This window comes from Pan paniscus, chromosome 12, assembly GCF_029289425.2.
Source record: "Pan paniscus chromosome 12, NHGRI_mPanPan1-v2.0_pri, whole genome shotgun sequence".
NCBI classification, from domain to species: domain Eukaryota; kingdom Metazoa; phylum Chordata; class Mammalia; order Primates; family Hominidae; genus Pan; species Pan paniscus.
Window position 1 is genome coordinate 109,512,940 of NC_073261.2, and position 17,653 is coordinate 109,530,592.

The 17,653-nt window shown below is 38.3% G+C and overlaps 1 long non-coding RNA gene across 1 annotated transcript; it reads right to left on the minus strand.

The window, feature by feature from the left end:
- Positions 1 to 5,664: 5,664 nt before the first annotated feature.
- LOC129397222 (uncharacterized) lies at positions 5,665 to 11,335 on the minus strand. The gene is made up of 2 exons (XR_008624464.1): positions 10,705 to 11,335; positions 5,665 to 8,463 (listed from the first exon to the last, which is right to left on the minus strand). It is a non-coding gene; the product is annotated as an uncharacterized LOC129397222 (long non-coding RNA).
- Between the last annotated feature and the right edge of the window lie 6,318 nt (positions 11,336 to 17,653).

Sequence of the window (17,653 nt, forward strand, 5' to 3'; positions counted from 1 at the left end):
TTCTGACAGAGATTTAAAGGAAGACAAAGTAGAAGACAGTGAAGAAACACTGAGGACATCAGCCTGTTATTATCCCCCTACTTACTAAACAGGAGCTAGGGTGCATGAAGACTCCTGCCTTGACCACGATTGAGCCCCATGGTAAAGTCTAGGTCAAAGGAAAAGAAAAACTTTCTGAGTTAATTGCTTGTGAATATAAATTCTTTACATTCCTTCACAATCTCCTTTCCACTGTCAAGACCATGAGAGGCCATACCTACTCAGAAAGGTACCTGCCAAAAGAGAGGATGACATTGAATGCCAGATGCATAGTGAGATCTGTGACTCTTACAAGGCAGAGTAGGAGACACTTGCCATGGTCCCATCTTGTGCAGAGAAGCTAAATATCTACAACTACATTTGGAAGAAATGCTTGGGACATAAATGATTCCACAGTAAATCAGGAAGTAGAACTTCATTTATTAGTAAACATTCCATGCGGGCCTTCTGTGTGCCACACTTTATCAGCGACTCCAATCATTGTGCCTACCCGAAATCCCTTGTGACAACACTTCTGCCCACAGACTCCATTGAAACCTTGTGCTGGGTGTCCATGCTTCTTACCACTTGACACTTCCTCCCTTCCCACTCAAATAACACTGAAGTGAATATGTGAGCCAGGGTAGTTATTTGACCCAAGACCAGTGAGTCCATGGTCTGGAGGTGAATCTTTGTGCAGTGACCTCATTCACAAACATGAGCTGCATAAACCTGATTTTCTGTTTCAGGAGTTTGAACTTGGAAGCCCCAGCAGAATTAGCCAAATAGCCCAGGAAAAAGTGAGGCCAGAGAGACCATGATGGGTTAAAAAAAATAAGGACACTTTGCCCTAAATCCATTAAGGCCATGGAACTTTTGTTAGTCTTTTCCTACATGATTGTATAGGAATGGAATAAAAATTAGTTCTGAATTGGTGTTTACTCTGTCCCACTCATTTGGCTTCATGTAATCTTCAACCTTGTAAAGTTGATGTAAGAAATGTATGAAGAACCTCAAGTTCATAGAAGTTATTAACTTTGTCAAAGTCACATAGAGTAAAAACTTGACTCTAATTTGTTTGGTTAAAGAAGCTGATTTTCAGTAGCATGCATTCATTGCCTCCCAGGAAAACATAGAATAAAATAATATTGTGGGTGAAATGGCACTTAGAAAATACTATAATTCTTTTAAGTCAATAGAACAATTTATTTTATTCTTTTGAAGAAAACTTGAACTTCAGTAAGTCTTTATGCTTTTCTAATTCACACTAATTGGGGAAAAGGCTGGTTATAATTCCTGAAAATAGAAATGTTTTTCTATTTTTCTACAAATAAAGTTTTGTTACTTTTAACACGAAGTAGCTGGAACTAGTGTAGTCAGTGTCTTCGGGGGATCTGCTTTAGTGACTGAATAGGATAGCATGTGAATGCATTAAAAAATGGTCCTGCATGCATGTAACCAACAACCATATGAAAAAATGCTTATCATCACTAATCATTAGAGAAGTGCAAATCAAAACCACAATGAGATACCATCTCATACCAGTCAGAATGGCAATTATTAAAAAATCAAAAAATAACAGATGCTGGCAAGGTTGTAGACAAAAGGGAATGCTTATACACTGCTGGTGGAAATGTAAATTAGTTAAGCCACTGCAGAAAGCAATTTGGAGATTTCTCAAAGAATTTAAAACAATGACCATTCCACCCAGCAATTCTGTTATTGGGTATATACACAAAGAAAAACAAATAATTCACTGCAAAGAGGCATGCACTCATATGTTCATTGCAGCACTATTCACAGTAACAAAGACATGGAATAAACCTAGGTGCTCATTAATGGTAGGTTGGATAAAGAAAATATAGTACATATATATCATGGAATATTATGCAGCCATAAAAAAGAATAAAAGAATATGATCACATCCTTTGCAACATCATAGATGGGGCTAGAGGTCTTTATCCTAAGTAAATTGATGCAGGAACAGAAAACCAAATACTCTATGTTCTCATAAGTGAGAGCTAAATATTGAGTACACCCAGACAGAAAGAAGTACAATAAACACTGGGGCCTACTTGAAGGTGGAGGGTGGGAGGAGGGTGAGGATCCAAAAACTACCTATGGGGTACTATGTCTGCTACCTGAGTGACAAAATAATCTGTACACCAAACTCCAAGGACATGGAATTTACCATGTAACAAACCTGCACATGTACTCCCTGAATCTAAAATAAAAGTTGGAAAGAAAATCAATCAATAAATAAAATTTAAAAATGGTCGTTGGTGCCAGTAACAGCTTACTTGATGAATTTACTAAGCAATACTACTAGTCATGGGTGGTGTACATATAAATGCCCTCCTGCTGCTGTTTGAATTTCAGGGTGTAGCATTAATGGGAGTTTTCTGGCTCACAATAATAACATCTAATGACTTTTAAGTATTTACTGTGTGTCAGATACTATGCCAAGTATTTACATGTTTTTCTCTTTTTTTCCCCTTCATTTAATCTTCACAACAGCTTTATATGATAGGTGTTGCTATTTTCCCCATTTTACATATAAGAGAATTGTGGGTTGGAGAAGGTAACTGTTTCACATTCACAGAGCAATTAAGTAGCAGAGTTTTGATTGAAGTCTTTCCAAACCCAGAATCTGTATCCTCTATGCTTAACCACCAGTAGATATTTAAAAGTAATATAAACATTTTCCAAATTCTACTGATAACTGTCATTCCACCATTGTTTCCAATAAGTCACTGGTTCCATCTCCCTAAACAGAGCACATTTACCAAAGGTCTAGGACACTGGGTCATTTGTCGTTTTTTATTTATTATTATTATTTTTTTGGTCCCAATTGCTACCATCTAGTTCATTTCTTTCTTGGAGAAAATCAACAGCCTCCTGGCTGATCTTGTCTTCAGTGTCATCCTCTGCAATCCATTCATTCTACAGCATCCAGAGGAACTTTCAGCTGCCTAAAATCCCCCATGGGCTCCTTTTCTCTTCAGGATAAAAAATCTAAGCATTCTTTTGTGCAAGAGTCTTCATTGTCAGATTCCCTTCAGACTTAGCCAACAGCATCCATCCTCGTTCTCTGTCTTGTACTTGACATTTTAGCAAAACCTCTTAGGTTTACATGAACATCCTTCAGCACCGTATACTCAAGCTATTACCTCTGCCTAGAAATCCATCTCCCCACATCCCCAAATTCTTACAAATTCTAAAGACAGCTCAACTGTCAGTTTTTTTTTTACCTCATTGACTATATTAAATATACCTCTTCTCTGCTCATTTATTAACCTGTGCTACACAATCCCAGTCCTTCTTATAAGTAGGACAATTTTGTCCTTGCTCGCTTATCTCTCCCATTGTAGAGTGTGTTATTTATTTATTTTTACCAACAATGTTCAACTGACTGCTTGGCACAGAGCAAGCTCTTAGTTTTGCTCAACTGGTATTGAACTGGACCAAAGAAGTGCTGGCCACAGCATTTCACCATATACAGTACACAGATTTTTTTTTTTGAGTACACAGATTTTTGAGAGATGGATCTCCATGTTTCTATATAGCTAGTATCTGTTTTGTTCCACACTATTGTTTCAAGAATTTCTTGAAGACAGTGGTGGTGTCTCCCTAAGGCAAAGGGCAGGTCTGTTTCCTTATCAGCAAAATAAGGGGATGTTTGCTAGCAGTCCCTCATAAGACTGTGGTTTCCCAAGGTAAGGGTTCCTCAGCAGTGATGCAAACCTATTCTGTGCAGCACTCAGTTGGTTCCATTCAAATCAGCTCCTTGAAACTTGGGGAGCAAGGAGAACTGATGCAAACGTGAAGCTTGTGCTGCCTGCTGTGCTGTGAGCAGTAAAGTTCTTTATCTCTTACCCAGGAGTCTCATGTTTTCCGCCAATATCTAGGAAACTGTGGTAGACTCACTTGTTGGCTTTCAAGCAGGGTAAAATCTCAGATGCTTCACAGTTCTTGACAGGGTTGGCCCATGATGTGCCAAATAGAAAAATAACTCCCCTCTGGAGCCACAGACATTTAAGAGCTGCCAGGATATTATTCCAACTCCTTCGTTTTTATAGAGAGCCAGATAAATGAAGGAATTTTACCAAGGCTACACAGTTTATTAATTTCTGTGTGGAAGTCATACATACAGTGTCATGAAAAGAGAATGAACTCTGGAATAATTTCTGGTTACAATATTGTTACTTAACAGCTTCAGCTATTTATTCAATCTCTCAGAGCCATGGCTTACTTATCTATAAAATGAAGTTAATAGATTATGTCATAGGGTAGTTAGGAGAATAGAATCAAATGTGATAATGTAGGAAGCCACCTATGGGATGCACGGAACAAGCTAGGGGCTTAAGTCTCCTTTCCTTCCTTTGCAACAAGATTAAAACTCCATTCTGCTGAGGCCATCTGAGATTTCTGGCCCTTCTTTCCTGTTGAGGCTTGAAGAGTTAGCACGCCTCCTTTTTCACTGGTTCCAGGTCTGTCTACTCTCATTTCACTCATTCTTCAGGAGTACCAGCAGCAGGGACACTGACCAGCACACATCACAGGGGCAGGGGGGTTACCTGAAATAGACTCTGGAGAGGAGACCAATATTTCTCCCTGCAAATGGTCCGGGTGAGAATGACTTCTGACTGAGCCTGTTTTCCTCAGCTTTTAAGATTCTGAGTCATATAATTTCTCTACATCCTTTGATATAATTGGGTTTAAAGAGATTTATTTGCCTAATGGGGTGTTAAATATGTTATGAACGTTGATAATTCACAGTATTTCATTGGCTAAAACTCAGTGTGAGTGGGGTTCACACCAAGTTCCAAATATGCCATTTCATTATATTTTTCTTTCTGCCTGCTCTGAATAAAAGGGTGATTCTTGTCAGCTCTGAGGCATGTCCTGCCATTTTCACCTAGCAAGAAATGTGGACTCAATGAATTTTGAAAGTAGTTTAGTTCTCATAATGGTGGAGTTCATTATCAGTGTTCAAAATTAGAATGAGGTGGGTGCATATCACTGTGGTTCTCTTAAATCTCACAGCCTTAATAAAAGCCATGACTCCCCCACACTTCCAGACTGGGGAATCAACTGCCATTTGCTATAGGGTTTACCCCTTAGAAGGTACAACTTTTGTTGAAATTCTGGAAACAAACACCCAGGCTAAAAATAGACCTTTCTGAGAAGGGTTGTGGAGTTTCTTCTTTCTGCTTTAGAAGGAATAATGACAAAAAAATGAAGCTCAACCAGTTGTTCATGTATTACCTTTTAAGTAGCAAGTCCAAGTAGCAAGTGCCCTTAACTGGCAAAAACATTTTAAGCTGGCACAAGGGCCAATATGGGTTAATTGAGAAAACCTGTGGTCCATGCCCTGTGTTAGGCACTGAAGTGAAAAAGAGAAGTTTGAAACTCAATTCTTCCCGAACAGAAGCTTACAGCTAAGGTAATAGTAACACAAAATGGACATAGTCAATTGCTTAACACTGTATAGGAGGCTTTGCTGCTTGCCAATGATTCAGTCAGACTCTCCTCTAAAGGGAATCTGAAGAGGAGGGGGCGTTTCCTATGACTGGGGTGTTTAGGAAGGGCTTCAAAGAAGAAGTGCAAAGAATATGTTTTTCTAATTAAAGGCAAACAAATATACACTGTTTTTAACAGCTTTATTGATGTTTAATAGCTATACAAAAAAACTGTGTATGTTTAATGTATACAATTTAATGAGTTTGAACATATCCATGATACCATCATTATAATCAAGGTAATAAAAATGTCCATCATCCCTAAAAGTTTCCCTGCGTCTCCTTATTTTGTTTTTTGTAGTAAGAACACTTAATATAAGCTCTCCCCTCTTAACAAATTTTAAGGGAACAATACCATGTTTTTAACTATAGGTATTATGTTGTGCGGAAGATCTCTAGAACTTATTCACCTTGCATAACTGAAACTTTACACACATTTAACAGCTCCCCATTTCTCCTTTGTCCTCCCTGGAAACCAGCATTCCATTCTCTACTTCTATGAGTTTGACTTTATATCAGCAGAATCATGAAGTTTTTGCCATGTGACTGGTTTATTTCACTTAGCATAATGTTCTCCAGGTTCACATCTGTTAAGATGGCTATTGTCAAAAATAAAAAGATAACAAGTGTTGGCAAGGATATGAAGAAATTAGAACTTCTGTTCACGGTTGGCAGGAATGTTAAATGGTGCAGGTTAGAAATCAATCAATATGGCCAACCTCATATAATTAAAAATAGAACTATTATATGATTCAGCAGAGCCATTTCTGGGTATATATTCAAAAGAATGAAATCAGGATCTCAAAATGGTATCTGCACTTTCATGTTTATTGCAGCATTATTAACAACAAAAAGATAGGGAAACAATTCAAGTTTCCATTGACAGATAAATTGATAAAGAAAATAACATATGTTCATACGATGAAATATGATTTGGCTATAAAAAATTCTAGATACTATTTATTTTAGCATTTTTTACAATATCAACCACTGTGTATAGGACCATAGGAAGATGCCAGAGAATGTTAGCTTATTTAAATTGAATGAATTGAAACGATTTCACCTTTTTAAGATATATTAATGAAGAAATGTACAGATATAGCTTGGAGTTATTGTGGGTTTCTAGACTATACGATTAAGAGAATATCACAATAAAGTGTATCACACAAGTTTTTTTTGGCTTCAAGAGCATTTAAAACTTATGCTTACACTATACCGTTGATTATTAAATGTGTAGCATTATGTCTAAAAGAACAATATCTTTTTTTTTTTGCGATGGAGTTTCACTCTTGCCCAGGCTGGAGTGCAGTGGTGTGATCTTGGCTCACTGTAACCTCTGCATCCCGGGTTCAAGCAATTCTCCTGCCTCAGCCTCCTGAGCAGCTGGGATTACAGGCACGTGCCACCACGGCCGGCTAATTTTTGTATTTTTAGTAGAGATGGGGTTTCGCTATGTTTTCCAGGCTGGTCTCTAACTCCTGACCTCAGGTGATCTGCCCACCTTGGCCTCCCAAAGTGCTGGAATTACAGGCATGAGCCACTGCACCCGGCCTCAATGTACATAATTAAAAATATTTTATTACTAAAAAATGCTCTTAAAAATACTTCATTACTAAAAAGTCCTCTTGTTCATCTGAGCCTTCAGAGAATCATAATCTTTTTGCTGGGGGAGGATCTTGCCTTGATGTTTTTGGCTGCTGACTGAGCAGGGAGGTGGCTGCTAAAGGTTGAGCTGGCTGTGGCAGTTTCTCTTTACTTTTCTTTTTTTTTCTTTTTTTCTTTTCTTTTTTTTTTTTTTAATAGGATCTTGATCTTTTACCCAGGCCAGAGTAAACACGGCTCATTGCAGCCTTGACATCCTGGGCTCAAGGAATCCTCCTGCCTCAGCCTCTTGAGTAGCTGGGACCTCAGGCACACACCACCACATTGACTAATCTTTTAGTTTTTGTAGAGACAGTATCTCGCCATGTTGCCCAGGTTGGCCTCTTTCCCCTCGGCTCAACTGATCCTCCTGCCTCAGCCTCCCTAAGTGCTGGAATTACAAGCATGCACCACCACACCTGGTCAGCAAAGTTTGCTGCATTGATTGACTCTTCCTTTTACAAAAGATTTCTCTGTAGCTTGTGATGCTGTTTTATAGTATTTTACCCACAGTAGAATGTCTTTTGTAAATGAAGTCAATCCCCTCAAAACTTGCTGCTGCTTTATCAACTAAGTTTATATAATATTCTAAATCCTGGTGTCCTTTCAACAATGTTTACAGCATCTTTACCACGAGTAGGTTCCATTTCAAAAAAGCACTGGCTGCTTATTCACAAAAAGCAACTTCTCATGCATTCAAATTTCATCATGAAATTGCAATAATTTTGTCACTTCTTGCAGCTGAACTTCTAATTCTATTTATTTTGCTATGTTTACACATAGGCAGTTACTTCTTCAAGTGAGTCTTGAACCCCTCAAAGTCATTCATGAGGTTTGGAATCAACTTTTTTCCAAACTTCTGTTTGGGAAAAAGTTGATATTTTGACCTCCTCCTATGAATCATGAATGTTCTTAATGACATCTAGAATGGAGAATTCTTCCCAGAAGATTTTCAGTTTACTTCTCCCAGAATCATTAGAGGTATCATTACCTATGGCAGCTATAGCCTTACAAAATATATTTCTTAAATTAGACTTGAAAGTTAAAATGACTCGTTGACCCATGGGCTGCTGAATGGATGTTGTGTTAGCAGGCATGAAAACAACATTAATCTTACACATCTCCATCAGACCTCTTGAGTAAAACAGGTGCATTGTCAATCAGCAGTAATATTTTGAAAGCAATCATTTTTTCTGAGCAGTAGGTCTCAACATCAGGCTTAAAATATTCAGTCAACCATGCTGCAAGTAGATGTGCTGTTGTCCAGGCTTGGTTCTTCCATCTATAGAGCACAGGAAGAGTTGTTTTAGCATAACTCTTAAAGGCCATCGAATTTTCAGAATGGTAAGTGAACACTGACTTCAGCTTAAAGTCACTAGCTGCACTAAGCCCCAAAAAGAGGATCAGCCTTTTCTTTGAAGGTTTGAAACCAGGCATTGACTCCTCCTCTCTATCTATGGAAGTTTTAGATAAACACCTTCTATTCAAAGGCTGTTTTATCTATATTTAAAATGTGTTGTTTAATATAATCACTTTTCTCTATCATCTTAGCAAGGTTTTCTGGAAAACTTGTTACAGCTTTCTCCATCAGCTCTTGCTGCTTCATCTTGCACTTTAATATTAAGAATAAAGTTTTCCTTAAACCTCATGAACCAACCTCTGTTGGCTTCCCACTTTTCTTCTGCACCTTCCTACCTCTCTCAGTCTTCATATAATTGAAGAACGTTAGGGTCTTGCTCTGGATTAGGCTTTGACTTAACAGAATTTTATGGTTGGTTTGATCTTCATTCCAGACTGCTGAAAATTTCTCCATATCAGCAATAAGGCTGTTTTGCTTTCTTATCATTTGTGTGTTCACTGGGTTAGCGCTTTAAATTTTCTTCAGGAAATTTTCCTCTGCATTCACAACCTCACTAACTGGCACAAGAAGCCTAGCTTTTGGCTTATTTCTACTTTTGACATGCTTTCCTCACTAAGCTTAATTACATGCACCTTTTGACTTAAAGTGAAAGACATGTGACTCTTCCTTTCACCTGAACACTCAAAGACCATTATTGAGTTATTAAATCGCCTAATTTTAATACTTCTGTTTCTCAGGGAAATAGGAGAGATAGAGACAGTTTGATGAACAGCCAGTCAGTGGAGCAGACAGAACACACACAACATAAATGTGTAATTTATAGAATTAAGTTTTCTTTCTTATATAGGCATGGTTTCTGGCACCTCAAATAAATTACAATAGTACCATCAAAGATTATTGACCACAGATCAGCATAGCAGATATAATAATAATAATAAATTAACATATTTCAAGAGTTACCAAAATGTGACACAAAGACATGAAGCGAGTACAGGCGGTTGGAAAAAAAATGTGCCAATAGATTTGCTTGATGCGGGGCTGCAACAAACCTGCAATTTGTAAAAAATGCAATATTGGTGAATTGTGATAAAATAAAGGTATGCCTGTATACTGTTCTTTATAAATGTGATTTAAAAAAATTCTTAAGATAAATTTCTAGGACCACAGAATCTAGGGCCTGAATTAAATATTTCCAGATTCCCCCAAACTCTACGTGAGAAATTTTAATTTCTGTGCAGGTTGCCCCCACCTCCACTCCTGTACAAGTGGAAACCTCTGGCCATTTTACCATCCTATTATTTTTCTGTGGTTGTTTTGCTTTCACAAAACCCAGAAACCAGTGTCCTGCAGGAAGACAAAATGTCTATGACTTCCTGAAAGTTGTCTGTGAAGGTTGTAGCTTCAGAATATAAACTAGCCCAACTCCAAAGTCCTTAGTCAGACCCTATTTAGAAGAAAACTCTGAAATGAGTTGCAATTGGTTAAATGTTTCTGTTTACCCTAAATTCTTATGTTGAAATCCTTACCCTCAATGTGATAGTATTAGGAAGTTGGGCCTTTGGGAGGTGATTAGGTCAAAAGGATGGAGCCCTCATGAATGGGATTAGTGCCTTAATAAAAGGGACCCCAGAGAGCTCTCTGCCTGTTTCTACCATGTGAGGATGTATGAGCATATAATAAGATAACAGTATTTTGTAACCCAGAAGAGGACCCTCACCAGAAACCAATAATGCTGGCACCCCTGACCTCAGATGTTCAGCCTCCAGAACTGTGAGGAATAAATTTATGTTGTTTATAAGCCCCTAAGTTTGTGGTACTTTGTTATAGGAGCCCAAATGTGCTGAGACAATGGTAAAGCTTCTTTGAGTTGCCTACAGACTCCACCATCCTCATCTCCATGCCATGGTGCTCAACTAAGTTTCTTCAGGTTTTTTTCTCCTTGTTTATAAAATTATTCCACAGTCAAGGCTGAAAAATGAGAGTCCACAGATTGAAACCATTCTGCAAATTGTTCCTGTTTGGGCTTTATACTGGGTTAAAGGCTTACAAACAAACAATGGAGTAAATTATGAATATTTTAAAATCTGGGGATATCACTGAAAAATTAGAATTCAGAATTTCAAAAAAAGAATAAAATGGAATGTACTGTGACATTGGACTCACCTTCCTTGATAGTAACTGTTGGGCAGAGATTAATAGCAGCTACCTCCTTTGCATAAGACATGTGCTATCCCAATTTTCACAGACTTTTCTCATGTACTTGCAGTAAGGTTGGGTGTCAATTTTAATTTGTTGTAATGAAGAGCTGTTGTCTTCTTATAGTAGAATGCAGAGGAAAGTAATATAGTTCTTTTACTGGTACTTCAATTGAAGCTGAGAAAACAGCAAACACATATTTATCGAAAAGTGCCAGTCACTAGCACAAGTTGATGGGGCACAAAAGTGAACAAAAAGAAATATGCTGTAGAATTTATAGTCACGTAGGGATTTATAGACAACCAACATGTAAACCAATAAATAGTTGAGACAACTTGAGAGAACAAAAAAGTGCTATAAAGAAGATAAAGTAGAATAATGTATAGTGAACAGAAGAAAAAAAGTGAAAGTAATGATATGAGAGAGTCAGGCAGGGGACGGAAATATCAAGAAGTTGCTAGCTGGGACAGTTTGGATTATATTTCAAGTGCTGTGAGCAGTTATTGTGGAGTTGGAATCAAGAGCAAGGAGGCCAGATTTGTCCTTTGAAAGGTTCGTGTGGCTGCTATGAGGGAAAGGACTCTCAGGAAAAAAAATGGATAGCCAAATAGTCCAGGAAGATATGTTGGAGGTTTAGGCTAGTCTTGCAGTAGGGGAGACGGTGAAAAATTGTCAGATTGAAGGCATGTTTTGGAAGTAGTGGCAACAAGGCTTACTGCCGGATTGAGTTTCGGGTATGCAAGAAAGAGAAAGTTGAAAATGACGTTTTGAGCTTGAGCAACTGAATGAGAGAGATGGGGAAGTGTAAAATGAAGAGCTTTGGAAGCAGGACTGGATGGATAAGGAAAAGCTGATTTGGGGAACAGTGGAGACATTGTCACTGTTTCAGCCACATTGAGGCAGAAAGAATTTATAAACATCAAAGTGTAAATGTAAAGAAGGAAGTGGGATGTCATAGCATGGAACTTAAAAAAGAGATTCCAGCAGGAAGAATTTAGTCCCTGGGATTGAATGAGATCATCTAGGGAAGGGTGTAAATATAGAAGAGAAAAGGCAAAAGTAAAGAAAATCTTTGAGTGTTACACCCATATTAAAAGCAGAAGAGGAATAAGATATATCAAAGGTGGTTGGAAAGAAAGACACTGGGATAAAAGGAAAACCAGGTTAGGACAATTGTACTAAAATATAGGTAAGAGAAGGTTGCAAAAAGGAGAGATCCATTATGTCATAACTACTGAGAGGCGAAACAAAGATGACTGAAAATTGAGTATCATCTTTGGAAATATTTAGCTTCTGTGAGATTAATAAGAGCTATTTCAGTGATAGGGAGGATTGAAAAGCCTAGATGTGGGTTGAGGAGCGAATGTGACAAGACAATGTGTAGTACATTACTTTGGAGGGCTTTGATGTTAAGAAGATCAGAGAAATGTGATTGTTTCTGGAGGGCAAATGAGATTTTCAGAAAGATGTTAGCATCTCATGGGAGTAATCCAGTGAGAGGAGTTTTATAATATAAAAGTTGAGATCTTAGAAAGTAAGATGGGATGGAATTAGAGATAAATGAAGAGTTTGGACTCAAATCAAAGCTTATTTGCTTCTTTTATTGTAATAGGAGATCAAAAATGTATGTCCAGATGCTGGTGGTTTGTTCAGCTGGTCTTGTGAGAATGAAGTAATCTTCATCTGAGTTTGTCTCTTCTCTTTCTTGCAATAAGCAACTGCAAATAAGGATGATTAGTTCTGAGAGCTTTTAATAGAGAAAAGGAGATGAGGAATAGTCATTCTGGAGAGTGGAGGAATGATTTTGATAGAGAAATGTGGTGGTCATTTGAAATGTGTGGTCGTAAATATGAAGAGTATTTCTGTGACTTAATCAGTATAGCTGTGTGACTACAATTCAGTAACATTCAGAGGCTCGAGTGCAGAAGTGAAGGGAGTAGTAGTCAAATTAACCAGGACTGGGAATCAAAGGTGTTTATGATGGAGCAATTACAGTTCTGAGCCATGGAATCTGAGCTGTACTGAGGGAGTAAGGACTTGTGGGAACTGAAAATACAAAGTCAGAAGGATTGGTGGCTGAGAAATTACTCATGTGGGATCTATCGAGCCAATTGGAAGGATAGAGATAACATAACGGGTTGAAGAGAGAGATTTACATTTTATAGGTCACTTTGTCATACAAACTAACAACTGTAATTTATAATTTTATGTTCAAGGTGGCTAGACTATTCTGTCCAGATGTTTGGTCAGACACCTGTCTAGATGTTGCCATGAGGGTAATTTTTAAATGTGATTAACATCTAACTCAGTAGACTTTGAGTAAAGCAGATTACTCTCCTTAATGTGAGTGAGCCTCATAGTAGTATTGCTATCAGTGTTGAAGAGTTAACACAGATAGTGCTTAAAGTAGTGCCTGGATCATACAAAGTCCTTAATAAATATTGGATGCTGTGTGGCTGCCTGGCATGTTCTTCCCTCACTTCTCATCGAATGATTCAATTCATTCAAACTTCAACTCAAATACCACTCCCTGAGAGACCTCTACGCCAATTTTGTTCAGATATTGGCTACTCAAGTATTGCATGAGCCCTCTATAGTTCCAGTAGAAGGACTGTTTATTAAGCCAAGCCAGTTTTGATAATCTCATGCTTGCCAGGGATGAGTTTAGACTTGGTCATGGGATACCACCCAGGCGCATAACAGCTAGATGATTTAAGATGTTTCCTTCCTCTTAACAAAGGAAACAGGGAGGCCTGTGCCTTATTTTATTACAGTTAAGTGAGGACCCAATGCTTGGAACTGTGGACTATGGCAGCCGTTGCACAGAACCTGACATTGTTTCATTTCAAGTCAACTAGCCCTGGAACTTCCTACCTGCCTACTTTATTATGTGAGATGATTGCTCTGCTTGAAACTATTTTAATTGAAATCTTCAATTTTTGTGGTTCCTGACTGATATACCTTCTATAGCTACTCTAGATAAATTAACCAAGCATCCCCCTACCACTTTCTTCTTCTCTTATAATTATCTGATATTATCACAATTGCTTGTTGAATGTTTTTTGTCAGTCTTTCCCTTTATTGGAATGACACCCCAAGAAAGCTGATATTAGCCTACCCTCTATACTCCTGTGACCCTCCCAGGACTAAGATAATACCTGGCACATGCAAGAATGCATACTGTTAAATTACAAAAAGGAGGTGAAAAGGAGTTGGTAATTAGAAGTCTAGGCCTATTTCTGTACATGTTCATTCCACTCAATAAATCGATGACAATGGGTAAATTCCTTAACCCTTCAGTACCCAATACATCATGGTCATTAAACCTTCTCTCTAGCAAGGCTATAATGAGGGTTGGATAAAGATCACATATGAGAGAGCTTTATAAATGAAAGAGCAAAATATACATGTAAAAGGGTATTGCTTTTCCTTTATGAATAACACATTATTTTTATCTAAAATTACTTAGCACTATTATTAAAGTCATAAAAGCATGTCCCTTAAGAAAAACATTTAAATTTAACTTTCTGAATAGGTAATTGACATAAATCAGAAATGCTATGCCAGCATAGTGCTGCAAGATTTACTTTTCTGGAATATTAAATTTAGATTTTCTTACTTTTCTGGACCACTGCAAAGAGGTTTTGCTTCCAATGTATCTTCTAAAACATGTTTAATTCCTTAGAGAAAAGTCAGATGTTACCAAAGACAGCAATAGATTAAAGAGAAAACATGTACTATTCACAGACCAACAGAAATCTACTTTTTAAAATCCCATCTCCAGCTCTTTCTCGTGTTTTCTGTTTTTAAAAATTTGAAACCAATCTTCATCAGGAAAATGGAACAGGGAGTACAGAGCACTTTTCTTAGCTTCTGCATTTATTCAGTAAATACACAGATCAGACTAACCCACATAATCCCAATGACATATTTTTTTTTACCTGTGGCCCAGGGGATGACATTGTTCCTGATGAAATAGATTGCCATTTAAGCTCGACACAAGATAGTTTAGAGAGGGAGAAAATAGCATCCGATGTGTAGCTAATAAGTGAATCAATTAAACCTATTTAAGAACAAGCCCTAATGTAGTGTTTGATTCCAGGTATTTTAATTGGAGTGATTGCATAGCCAGCAACCCTTTTATAAGGCTGTCATTGGTAAAAGAGTATATTAAATGGCATACTTAAGAAGAAAGCATTTTTTTACTCTATCTATTAAAATTTTGCTAAATATTTCTTAGATACCAAGTACTAATGTTAAATACGACAATACTTAAATATGACAATACTTGTTTATCCAAGTGTTTAATCTGAAACCTAGCTATGATTTCTTAAGGCACCTGTTTGGTCAAATTTTGTAATCTTTTTAAGACAAGGTCCTGCTCTGTTACCCAGGCTGGAGTACAGTGGCACAATCATAGCTCACTGCAGCCTCAAACTCCTGGGCTCAAGAGATCCTCTTGCCTCAGCCTCCCAGTAGCCAAGACTACAGGTGCATGCCACCAATCCTGGCTAACTTTATTTATTTTTTTAATAGAGATGGAGTCTTGCTATATTGTCCTACAGATCTCCAACTCCTGTCCTCAAGTGACCCCTCAACTTTGGCCTCACAAAGCACTGGGATTACAGGCATGAGCCACCATGCCTGGCCATGCACCTTATTTATAAGGGAGATCATGAAAAACATGTTACATTATTCTTACTTTCTAAGTAGTTAAAATAAAAATAAGAGTTCTTCCAAAAAACAACTTTAGAGTGACATTATTTAATTCTCTGTCTTCTACTGTGAAGTAGAATGAGGTAGGTGTCTTAAGATATCTGTGGCATTTGTCGGAAAAAGTGACCAAAGTATAGGGCAAATCCAACCATACAGAAAACGTCTGCTCAGAGATTCCAGATTGAACTCTGGAAAATACAGTGAATGGCAGCACAAAGAAAATGAAAATCCTTTCTCATTATTAGCTGGGTCAATGCCCACATAAGCTCTCTGAGAAAAGTGTGCTGGCTTCCACCTTGCTTCAGGGCTTGAATCCAACTTTGTCATCCTCTTACTCCAGATGAAAGGAGGAAAGAGGAGAAAGAAGAAGCTGACCATGACCCAATTGGGGCCCTCATGCATGTGTGTGGCCACTGAAGGTACATTGGATCTGTGTACAAGTAAATGGGGCAAAATTAATACGCTAGCCTTTGAGCCACCTAATGAGAAACTCCTCATCTCTTGAGTGGTAGAGGAACCTAGCATAAGGTAGGTAGACAAGCAGGAAGACAGGCAGTAGCTTTTTCTCTTCTACAGATACCACTGCTTTCATTGTGTAGATGAGAAAACAGAGACTCAGAATGGTCTCATTCTTTGCCCAGAGTTTCACAGCTGGCAAGAGGCAGAGCCAGATTTCAAAGTGAGATATGCATGATTCTAATTGTTTCCAAATGGCCCTGATTGTCTTTCCTCCCTTCACTGTGCTTTTCTCTCAAATTACTTTTCATTTGGCTTCTTAATTTGCAGCAATTAAGAAATGAAATATAACAGGTGGTGAAGACATCGCTAGAGGCATGCACACAGACAATGCCCAAAGGGACAGAAACGTCACACCTGAGTCATATGAATACTAGACAGCTTCCAGTGAATTTTTTAAAAAAATGGACCAAAGAAGTACACATACACAGACACATACATATACGTCACTACTTGGCATTTAACGTAGGGAAAAATTACTCCATATTCCTCAATAGCATCTAAGGTTATCCACCATATTACAACTCAAAATTATATTGATCGGCAAAAATATATTGGTCACGAAGAAAAATATTCAGTATATTTAAAAAGGCAGGAAAAGTTATAATATATTTTGTTAAGTATATTTCATGATATAGCAGTCTCTCAAAAATGAATGAAAATAAGAGGGTTTTATGGCCAGATGAGGTTTTGCAATACTGCATTCCATGTACGCTTTAGGCGATTTACACTGCATAATACTAGCATGTAAAATACCCCTATAATAAATACAACTTTTTTTGTTGTTTTTGCATTGCTTAACCCTGCATTGCCCAAATTTACTTGACTTTGAAAACCTTTTTATCCACCCTTATAATATAAGCCATGGAAATGAATTTCAACAGAATTCACTATGTAAAACAGAGATACAACATGTGGACATATTTAAATTAAAATGGGTTTTTCCAACCCTGGCAGCTAAGAGAGTGCTTATGCCACCCTTCCTCCAAATCCAGGCTGCACAGCTCAGGGCTCCATAAAAGACCCCTTCCTTCCACTTACAGAGAGGAGAGGGAAGAGTAATGAATACTTTGTTTTTCATCTTGGATACCAGCTCAGCTGCAGTAGGGTAGGGCACCAGTCAGAATTGTGAGGCCCCCTTCACAGGCCCTAGCTGCTGGATGACATTTCTAGACACATCCTAGGCCAGAAGCAAACCTGCTGCCTTGAAGGGACAAACCCAGTCCTGGCAGGACCTATCACCTGCCGACTAAAGAGCCTTTGGGCTCTGAATAACCAGGAGTGATACACAGATAGTACACTATGGGTCTTGGGTGAAACTCAGCACATTCCTGGGGGTGGTGGCTATGGGGAAAGACTCCTGCTTGAGAAAAGTGGAGGGAAAAGTAAAGGGGACTTTGTCTTGTACCTTAAGTATCAGCTCAGTCACAGGGGGTAGAAAATCAAGTGGGCTCTTAGGGTCCCCAATTCCAGGCCTTGGCTCTTGGATGGCATTTCTGGACATGTCAAGGGCCAGAGAGGAGCTGCCTGCCTTAAAGAGTGAGTCCCAGGCTGGGCAGCATTCACCATAAGCTGACTGAAGAGCCCATGGGCCTGTAGTCGTGGTGGCCACAGGGTGAAGCTCCACTGCCCATGGAAAGCGGAGAGAAGAGTGGGATGAACTGTGTCTCGTGGTTCAAGTGCC